Raw genomic sequence first — 11,867 nt, forward strand, 5'->3', positions numbered from 1 at the left:
TGAATAGTTTAAAGCCTCTTCATTTAGGAACTTCATTTACAAATACATGTGGCTGCTTGAAAATTGCCCAAAAGCCCATTATTGCTATTTTCATTATTTTGATTCTTCTTCCTGACTGTGTTTCTTTTTGAATTGTTTCTTTTTTTTTAAATCTACAAATTCAATAAACTTCTGGAGTGACTAGTCAAACTCAGGGATCTGTTTGGCTTCAATTGTGTTCTCCCTTTTGCAGTGTTGTCTGGAAAATATCTTAAGGTACTAAATTTGTTCTGTCATACAGCTCAACTCATTTATTTTCCATAAACCACGGAAACTTTTCTTCAATTCCTGATGTCAGTGACATGGCATGAATATCAATTTTTCAAATATTTAGTGTTAGTTTTCTTTTTATTGTTTCAAGTGGGAGGTTAAATAGGGTTCCTAATATTTCATATTAATTGGAAGTGGGAATGAGAATTCACATCTCAAGATGAGTTCTGAATTTAGTATTTCCATTATTTTCTATTAAGCTAATTTTAATAAATGCTTACATTCCATTGTAATGCAAATATATACTATTGATATTATCTTTAAAGAAAATCATGTATTATAACCTGACTGCTTCCATTATTGCCAAAGTATCCATATTTTCATAGAAGTATAACAACCCTTCAGAATTTTCCGTTTTCCAATCTTAGTCACCTGCAACCTATAACATACACAACAGCCATAGCAGTCCTGTAACTGATGATACATATCTCTCCTCAACTAAAATTCCTGCCATGTTTGCATTTTCCAATCAAATAAATAGAAAATTATACAACAGCCTGTATAGCCCTACAGGGTGGGTCATGCATTAAAATCTATCATTATCGCCAAGTTTATCCTTCATGTCCTCAGCTCGAAGCACCTTCAACATTACAGTGGTACTATCACTTAAGATCTCCTGAACTATCATAATTCTCTCAATGAATATTCACATGGCTCACTTGTTCAATTCCTCAAATGTTTGGTGAAATGTTATTTTCTCAGAGAGCTCTCCTGGCTACCTTAATTAAAAATGTATCTCCCATTATGACTATTTTTCTATTTCCTTTTCATATAACTCATTATGTTCAATCAACTGTATAATCCATTTCTCATTTTGCCTGTATTCTACATCTTTCTAAGAAAATGTAAGACTTAAAAAGGTAGGAATTATGATTGTTTCATTTTAATGACATATATTTATTGTCTAAGATGGATCAATTTTCATAAACATTCCAGGAATTATTTTGTAACTTTTAACTGTGGTAGGAACTTCAGATTAAATAGTGAATGGACTATACAGAGTCCCTAATTCCATTAAGTCCATTGTTTAGTGGGAAAGACATGAAAATAGACCCTATGTGGGAAATGTAAGAATGGAACCTAACCTGGACTTAAATCTAAATACAAACTCACATCTGAAGTATGAGCAGAAGTTAGTCTCCTCTGAGTAGTGAAGTTTGGCTTGAAAAGGAATTTCTATATTTCTATACCTCTTATGATGGATTCTTGCTCATATGAGGGCAAAGATTACAAGGCTAAAGAAATGTCAGACATAGTATTCATGGCCAATAACATAATTTATTGTTACCATATCCAACAGTGAATTTTAAATAGAAAATTTTCATATATTTTCCAGGTTTTCTTTATGGTCTTTTTCACTTCTATGTTTCCTCAAACTTTAGATCATGGGATTCAGCATGGATATCACCAAGGTATAAAATGCAGAGGTCATTTTATCAGTATGACTGGATTTGGGCTGCACATACATAAAGAGTAAAGTTCTGTAGAAGACAGCCACCACTGTCAGTGAGATCCACATGTGGAGAAGGCCCTGTGCCTGCCCTCTGCAGAGTTCATCCTCAGGATGGCCATGAGGATCAACATGTAGGACACGAGGACTATCAGAAGAGATGACACCAAATTAAAAGGTGAAAAGATCAGTACTATCAATTTAATTTCATGTGTGTTTGAGTAGAGCAAATATATCAAGGACAGAGTATCACAGCAGAAATGTATGATGACATTATAGCCACAAAATGAGTATAAGAAAAATTTTATGATGATCAGCAAAGACACAAAACACTAGAGAGATAAATTATCACCAGCAGCAGGTGACATGCTCTTTGTGACATGATGACTGTGTAGAGTAGTGGATTGCAGATGATCACATAGTGGTCATAGGCCATTGCTGATAAAATCAAAATTTCACTAGCTATAAACACACTGAAGAAAATGAATTGTATAGCACACCAATTACATAGGATTATATGTTGATCTGCAAGAAAATTAAATAGCACTTTGGTCCCACAACTGTTGAATAACCAAGATCAGTGGAGGTCAGGTATATGAGGAAAAACTACATGGGTGTTTGTAGCTTAGTGTCTACCATGGTGAGGATGATCAAGCCCAGGTCACCCACCACTGAGGCCATGTAAACAATGAGGAAGATCCCAAATAATGGGGTCTGCAGCTCAGGGCAATCTGTGATTCCCATTATGATGAATTCATTCAGAATTTTTGGATTATTTTTGTACATCCAGACCACACAACAGGAAACTATATTGGAAATAATTATAAGAAGAATCAATAACTTTGAGGAAATGTGATTGAAAAACATATTTATATAATTTGAATAAGATAAATCCATAGCAACAATTTCAGAGTGTTCACTATTATTTTATAAATTGACATCAGTACCCAGAGCAATTATTCCAAAAAAAATTGAAGTGTTGTGCATCATCAGTAGGATAAAGATATTGTTCACTTCATTCAATCATTTTATTGTTACTTGAGGAAAACTGTTTATAAGATGATATTCTTACTGTGCTAATGATTTATCCAACATAATGTTAATCACAAAATGATCACTACATGTTTGAAGAGCTCTTGGCATTAAAACTTCCCAAAGTTGATATTCTTGAAGTTTATCATTAATATGATCATTATTTGGAAATCTTCTAAAGAAAGCCTAAATTGATTTATTGATTGGATAGAAAGAGAAAGAAAAATAGAAGGAAGTCAGGAAGGAAGAAAAGAAAGGAAAGGAAAGGAAAGAAAGAAAAAGAAAGGAAGAAAGAAAGAAGAAAGAGTTATAGGGTATACAATACATATATCCTGAGTCATAGGGTATATACATATATACATATATATACACCTATACACATACACATACATGTACATATACATATACATATACATATACCCCAAGTCATACATATTCTGCATTAGTAAACACTGCCAAACGCTTTTCCAAAGTGATTATTCCAATGTACACTCACATGAACAGTGCATGGTAGCAATGTGTGCTCAGTATCCTTGTCATCATTTAATATTTTCTATAATTTCTTAGCCTTTCTCAATGATGTGTATGGGTAGCATTGTGGTTTTCATTTGTCTTACACTGATGCTAAATGAAATTGAGAGCTTTTTCATATATTTAACAGCCATTGAGATATTTTCTTTTGAAAAGTGCTCATTCAAGTCTTTTTTCCATCTTTTCATTGTGTTTCACTTCAACTTTTTATTGATTTGTAAGAGTTCTGTTTTATATTCACATAGGAGTCTTTCATCACAAACTTCTGGTTATGTATGTCTGATATAAATACTATTTATTTTGATGACTAGAATTTCCTAAAACAGTCCAATTAATCTTTTATATTGTTAAATGAATAGTATTTTGTGTGTTCTGTTCTGAAAAGTATAAATGTTCTAATAACACAATTATATTTACCTATATTTTTCTCTAAAATGTTTATTGTTTGAATGTCATATTTAGATATTTAATCCATCTGGAATTAAATCTGTATAGGATATGAAGATGTGTCCCATTTCTTCTTTTTTTCAAAATAAATACAAAAATTGCCTAGCACTATTTATTGTAACGATAATCCTTTATTGTTTGGGAAACAGCAATGCCTCTTTTATAAAACAGGTGACTGTGTAAATGTGGATCTGCCTTTTGAACTCACTGTTCTGTTTTATAGGTCAGTCAGTGTATCCTTTGAAAAATACCACGGATATATTAATTACTATAGCTTTATAAATGCTATCTGATACTGTGGCTCCCACAACTTTGATATCTATTTTTTCTTTCTGGCATGAGGTAGTGATCCAATTTCTTTTTTTTTTTTTTCCCAAATGGATATCCAGTTTTCACAGGATCATTTGCTAAAGAGATTCTTTCCCCATTGAATGGACTTGGCATCATTGTTGAAAAATACTCAGAAAAAGAAGTGTGGGTTTATTTTTGGGCTCTCAGATCTATTCCATTGAACTGTATGTCTATATGTAATACACTGGTTACTGTAGCTTTGCAGTGAGTTTTGAAATCAGGAAGTATGAGTCCTCCAATTTTGTTCTTGTTTCCATATTGCCTTGGGTATTTACGGCAATTGGCATTTCCATATATATTAGAGGATTGGCTTTTCCATTTATCCCAAAAGGATGCTGTAATTTTGAGAGGGACTGCACTAAGTAATGCAGTCACTGTGAATGGTATTGCCATCCATTTTAGTCTGCCAGGTTGCTGTGACAAATGTCACATAATGGGTAGGCTTAAAAATTTAGGGTCCCACATTTTCAGCAGTTAGAAGTTTTACTTCTTCTCAGGGTCAGTAGCATATTGGTGCTAGTCCACTGGCAATCCTTGGGGTTCCTTGGCTTTCCCACTACAGGGCATTGCCCTTCCCTTTTTCTTCTGAGTTCCAACTGACTTCCTGCTTGTGGCTCTTCATTGTAGTTTTATCTTTATAAAGCCTACTGTAATCCAGATTAAAACCCATCCTCTCTCAATTAGGCCACAGCTTAACCAGAAGTGAAATCTTCAAGAGGTCCTCTTTACAATGGTTTCACAAACACAGGGATATGGGTTAAGCTTAAGAACATATATAAATCTATATTGGGGTGCATAATTCGACCCATCACAGCTTCTTAACAATACTAAGTCTTTCAATCCATGAACATGGGGTGTTTTTCCATTTATTTAGACCTTTATGTTTTTCAGCTATATTTTGTAGTTCTCAGTAGGCAATTCATTCACATTCTTGGTATGTTTACTCCTATATAGTTTGTTCTTTTAGATACTATTGTAAATGGAATTTTGTTCTTTTTTCATATTGTTAATTGCTTATATTTAGGAACACTGCTGATTTTTTATTTTTGATCTTGTACCCCACATATTCACTGTATTCATTCAATAGCTCTGGAAGTTGTGTTGTGGATTTTGGGGGGATTCTCTATATAGAGTAACATGTCACATACAATTAGAAATAGTTTTACTTCTTTCTTTCTAGTCTGAATGTATTTTAGCTCTCTTTCTTGTCTAATTGCTCTGTCTAGAACTTCCAGTATAATGCCATATAGCAGTGCTGAAAGTAGTCATCCTTATCTTGTTCTGGACTTGAGAGGAATGATTTCACTCTTTCACAATTGAATGTGATTAGTTTTGAATTTTCATACATGCTGTTTATCATGTTTAGGAATTTCCCTCCTATTCCTAGTTTTGAGTGAATTGTTTTCATTAATGAGTGTTCGGGTTTGTCAAATGAGATAACCAAGTGTGTGTGTGTGTGTGTGTGTGTCTGTGTGTCTGTGTGTGTGTCTGTGTGTCTGTGTGTGTTTCCTTTTGTTCTCTTAATGTGATGCATTACACTGATAGATTTTCTTATATTGAACCACCCTTGCATTTCTATGATAATTCTCATTTCATTATATATATTATATGTTGAAGATAATTGTATTTACATAGTATATTGGGATTTCTTTACCTAACTTTGATATAAATGTTCTACATTTCATTTTGTGGCTGTTGTTGTTGAAGAGTTTGACAGGATTGGTGTCAGTTCTTTGAATGTTCAGTAGGATTCACTAGTGAAGTACATAGAAATTGTCAGTCCTTTTCTGGGAGGTTTTTAAATTACTGCTTCTATCTCTTGATATTGATCAGTTGAAAGCTTCTTTTTTTTTGAGTCAGAGTAGTTAGGTTGTACATTTCTAGAAATTTGAGCATTTCATCTAGATTGTCTAATTAGTTGGTATACAGCAAGCTTAAATAGTATTATCCTATAACCATTTTTAAAATTGTTTCTGTAAGGTCAGTAGTAATCTCCCCATTTTCACTTCACTGTTACTGTACTTTTCAGCTGCAAAAGTTCTGTTTGGTTCTTTCTTATAATTTCTACCTCTATCTCTATTGAAATTCTAATTTTAATCATGTATTATTTTCTTGATTCCTGTTGTTCTCTGTGCATGTTTTCTTTAGCTCTGAGCAAATTTAAGGCACTTATTTTAAAGTCTTTTTCTGTAAGTAAAATGTCTAAGATTTATCAGGGATGTTTTCTGTCACTTTATTTCTTCCTTTGAGATAGGTAATTGTTTCTTGTTTCTTTGAATGTTTTGTGATTTTTTTTTTTTTGAAATTTGAACATTTTAATATTTTAATGTTTTAGCTCTGGAATTTGGATTTTCTCCCCTTCCAAAAGTTTGCTTTATTTTTTAATTATTGAAGGGAGTAGTAGTATATTTGTTCAGTTATTTTTCCAACCTATTTTTAAAAAGTCTCCTCCTTGCTGCTTGTAATCATTTGTGTTTCTGGTTCTTTAGCTTGTATTCAGCTAATGTTATGTAAGTAATCCCTTGAATTCCAAGAGCTGAATGAACAACAAAATACAATAAAATACACCTCCTTCAGTTTTAACAGATTAGCTTTGTACTGAGTCATCCCTTTCAAGCCTATTCAGTCTTCCCTTTAGGGCCAATATCAGTGAGGAAGATTCTAATGTTTCACTATTACGTTAGAAGTTTAATGTAACAATTTTATAGACATCATTTATTAGATTGATGTTTCCATCTTTTCTGCTAGAAAGTTTATTATAAATTGATGTTGAATTTTTTCATATGCTCTTTTTAGTTTTTCTTTTAAATTATAATGATTTTAGTTACATAGCTTGGTTTTCATACATGAAATCAGCCTTGAATTCTTTTATATATGCAGTATTCATTTAGCTGTATCACATATTTTTTAAAAATATATATATATAACTTTGACAAATTGCCTAAATCTTGTGAGTCCAGCTCTATATGTCTTAGTATAGTATACAACAGTGTAAGTTTTTGGGGGGCATGAGGTTTCTTGCACTTACTCTCATGCCTATGATATCCATCCTTCTTCTCTTTCTCTTTCTCCTTCTCTTTTCAATTGTGGTATAAAATCCATTTTATGAATACCTTAGTTTGCTATGGCTATAGTAAAAAAAGTACAATAGACTAGTTTTCTTAAATAAAATAAATTTATTGTTTAACAATTTTAGAGGCTAGAAGTCTGAATTAAGGTTTTGACAGGATCACACTTCCTCTGACATGTACAAATTTCTGGCAGTGGGTGGCATTCCATGAGGTTCCATGACTTGTGGTACAATTCTATCTCTGGCTACATCATATAGCTGTCCTGTTCCTCTCTTATTGTGTCCAAATTTCCTCTGATTACACATATACCATTCATATTTGATAAGGATCCACCTAACATAGTTGGCCTCATTTAAACTAATCACATCTTAAAAACACTGTTTCTAAATAAGTTCACATTCACTGGACCAGGGATAAGAATTGAACTTACCTTTTTGGAGGGCACAACTCATGTCCTTCCCACAAACAAAGTATGTTTACCCCATCTAAATATCCCAAAAGACTTGAGCCATTTTGGTAACAGCCATATGTCAAAAATGTATCTAAATCCACTTTGATATGGTCTATCTTGATTTAAAACTCAACTCCATCTGCAGACCTGTGAAATCTATAAAAAAAAAAAGTCTGCTTCCAAACTACAATGCTGTGACAGAGCATTTTATAGGCATTCCCATCCCAGGAAAGAGAAATCAGAATGAAAAAAGGGTCATGATGGGTCACAAGGTTTCAACCAAGTCTGCAACCAAGCAAGGCAACTACTATTATATTTCAAGGATTTGGTACAATCTGGATCTTGATGCTTTGTCCTCTTGGGTTGCTGGAGTGACACCTCAACAATCTCTGACTATCAGTATGACAATCCCATTCTCTCCAAACACCTGGGTGCTGTCCATGTCGCTGGAAAGAATATCCTACCCTCTCAGTATATGAGGGTAGGCCTGTCTCTTGGACCTAGGGGATCCCTCTGGCCCAGACATCCTTGTTCATGATTCTGTCCTTGGGGTAAATCTCCCTTTATTTCATCCCCTGTCTATCCCTTTCCATCCAAGCTGTCAGTCTTTCTGTTGATATAACATTCTCAAGAAGCTTCTTGGTTTCTGCAATCCACAGGAGTCTAAACCATTGGACAGGAGGATCCTTCACAGATCTTTCCTAATTTACACAGGTTTATTGCTGACTTTTTCTGTTTTCTTACATATTAGTGTTTTCTAAAAACTTATTAACATATGGCAAACTGTCCTAATGGCCTAATTTATTGTATTCATATTCTACATTAAACTGAAATAAGGAGTTTTCACAGATATTTCCAGATCCTGTGTAGGGTGAGTTTTACCTCTTTGTTTCTCAAGCTCTAGATCATGGGATTTAACATAGGTATTACCATGGTATAAAACACAGGGGCCATTTTATCAATATCAAAGGAGTGACTGGACTTGGGCTGCACATACATAAAAAATAAAGTTCCATATAACACAACTACCACTGTCAGGTGAGATCCACATATGGAGAAGGCCTTTTGCCTGCCCTCTGAAGAATTCATCCTGAGGATGGCCCTAAGGATCAGCATGTAAGACAAGAGGATGATAAGAAGAGAAGACACCAGATTAAAAGCTGAAAAGATCAGTTTTATAAACTCAATGTCATGGGTGCTTGAGCACAGCAAAGACAACAAGGGAAGACTGTCACAGTAGAAATAACTAATGACATTAGAGCCACAGAAGGGTGAAATAAAAATCTTTATGGTGGTTAGCAGAGACACAAAAGCACTGAAGAGATAGGGGATTGTCACCAGCACCCAGCATACTTTTTGGGACATCATGACTGTGTAGAGCAGAGGGTTACAGATGGCCACATAGTGGTCATAGGCCATTGCTGAAAGAACAAAAAGCTCACTAATGATGAATGTGATGAAGAAATCTAGCTGTGTAGCACAACAAATATAGGAGATTGTATTTTGATTTAATATGAAATTTACTGTTTTGGGTCCCACAGCTGTTGAGTAACCAAGATCAATAAAAGCCAAGTGTCTGAGGAAAAAATACATGGGTAAGTTTGTAGCCTGGAGTCCATCTTGGTGAGGATGATCGTGCTCAAGTTGCCCACCACTGAGATCATGTAGATGATGAGGAACAGTCCAAAGAGTGGAGACTGTAGCTCAGGGCACTCTGTGATCCTGGTCAGAATGAATTCATTCAGCAATGCTCAATTTTGCACATCCATCTAGGTCATTAGGGAAACTTACTATGGGAAGAATCATCAGAAGAGTCATTGGATATCAGGAGTTGTCTCCTGGTAAAATTTTAGTATACAAAGACACTTTGTGTCTGATAAATCCATTGCAAATTTTTGATGATGTAATTTAAAGTAAGACTTACCTTTACCATTGAAAATAGCACCGTATTTAGAAGCTATCACAGCATAAGGTATATAGTCAAAATTTTATTTGCCTGTCAAACACTGGTCACTACCCTAGGATATATACTATTCCTTCATGGTTCTGTGGCAACAGCACATTTGATAAGTCTGGCCTAATCTGGAAATCCTGATATTGTCTTTTATACTTCTCATTTTAAAAATGCATATAGTTTGTTAAGACTAACCACATTTTTAGAAGAAATTTTAATTAAAAAAATTGTCCTTTGGTCTTTTCCCCACACTTCAGTCTGCATATCCAGAGAAAACCATTATGAACTCATTTAGCAGAGCTTGATTTACTTCCTCTCATTCTTAACTCCACATTTGAAAAGCATTCTCATTCCCCTATGCCTTTGATACTATAAACTGTATTATCATCCCTTTGTCTTTATGAGTTCTAAACAATGTGCATTGCTTTTCTATAATGATAGGTAGGAATTTAGCTCATTTTCAGGTGACTACAACATGCTGAACCTATAGTGCACTTAATTCACTTTAAAATTATGCATCCAAACTTCAGCACTTCTGTGAAACATTCCTGATTTTCTCTGTATTGAATACCAAATAAGTCCTGCATTTACATTTTGTACACCTTGAGCAAAAGCATTAGACATTCCTTCATTAGCTTTGAAAAAGCAATATCTCTGAAAAGAAGGGTTTAATTTTTTAGTTATAATTTTATATCATAATTTAAGATATATAAAATTCTTAAAATGTACTTATTAGTACATTTTTAATGTATCATTTAAGATTATCTAGTAAACCACTAAAATATACTTATCCAATGAAGTGAAGCAAATCTCAAAAATATAGGGTCTATCTCAAATGCTTCAAAAGCCAAAATACAATATCACTGTAGGAAATATCATAGTTTAAGGTAAAGAAAATAATAGGCAATTTGGGGAAGAAGATATTTCATGCCAAATACAAAGTACACAAATATCACTGGTTAAAAAGTACATAGGCAAGACACTGAAAGGAATGAGTATTTTGCTACATTTTAATTTTGAATGTTATTCTTATAGCTTTATTTAATCTTCCATGAAGTGTATATTGAACAATTTGAATTAACAAATTTTAATTTGAGGCTTGTGCCTTCTGTGCCTTTACTTTCCCAATGCTTTTCCCTTATATTTTGGTTCTAAGGCAAGTGTTTCTGAACTTTCAAAGAAGAGATCATCTGTATTTTCACAAACTTTTTTGGATTATACAACATGAAGACTACTCTGCAGCTCACCCAAGAAGTTCAGAAAAACCTTGTTTTTAATAAATTTATGGCCCACCATTTCATTCACATAGTTGCAAAAAACCTGAACAAAATCAATATATCTTTAATATCAACTTTAAATGGTTACCTTTGATTTACATTCTGTCTCTACAAATTTCCTATTCTAGATATTTCATATGGTCTTAAGTGAGATTAATAGGCTCATCAGATTAAGTTTATCATGCTCCCACTTAAAGGAGAGAGGGGACAAAAGAGGGAGAAAAGTAGAAAGAAGGAAGAACCCTGAATGGCTCTAAAAATACATCAGAACTGGGAGTCTTTGGGTGAGTTTGCATCAGTTGAGTTTTGCACACGTATTATTTTAAAATTATAAATCAGAAAGTATGAACACCCATACTCCTCTCATCCAACACAGCTAACAAAGCCATGAGCCCCTCTAAATGTTCCACTCCTTATGCAGAAAAGTACAGTGGGTTATTTCAATAATGAAAAATGAGTTTCATACAGGGATATCAATGAATGATATAAAATCTGTGGATGAATGTTAAATCACTATTATGCAGCTTGTAATGGTCTTTGAGTACATTTTTAGCTGTGCTTCTTCATTGCAATTATATCCCATCATGTCAGTTACACAGATACATGGGCAAAATCTTATGGGCTAAGAGATACAGTTTACATTGTTTCTGCGCCACATAAAGGGGTCTGTGGAGAAATATGGGAAGATTTCATCCTTTTCCCATTCTCAAACATTGTTTTCCCTCTTTTTTGGTGATATGTAAAATCTGTACTTGGATTACAGTTCAGGATGACACTTCCTTTAATGCATTTAGGAATTTATGTAAAGGGAAAGGGAATACCCAAGTTTAGAGCTATGGAACATTTAAGGCATGGCAAGTTAACCAATATTGAAAGCAGAATACACACACTTGACATAATTCATCTAAGGACTGCCCTTCCCTGACCCTTTACTTTTGCTGATTTTAAACTCAGTTTGGTCCTCATTAGAAATATATTCAGAGATACTTCCAAG

At 33.8% G+C, this 11,867-nt stretch overlaps 2 pseudogenes; both read right to left on the bottom strand.

Annotated features, from left to right (window-relative positions):
• Positions 1-1,617: 1,617 nt before the first annotated feature.
• LOC119520189 lies at positions 1,618-2,545 on the bottom strand (annotated as a pseudogene).
• Positions 2,546-8,464: 5,919 nt separating this feature from the next.
• LOC119520190 lies at positions 8,465-9,411 on the bottom strand (annotated as a pseudogene).
• Between the last annotated feature and the right edge of the window lie 2,456 nt (positions 9,412-11,867).

Source organism: Choloepus didactylus, chromosome 25, assembly GCF_015220235.1.
Source record: "Choloepus didactylus isolate mChoDid1 chromosome 25, mChoDid1.pri, whole genome shotgun sequence".
NCBI lineage: Eukaryota > Metazoa > Chordata > Mammalia > Pilosa > Megalonychidae > Choloepus > Choloepus didactylus.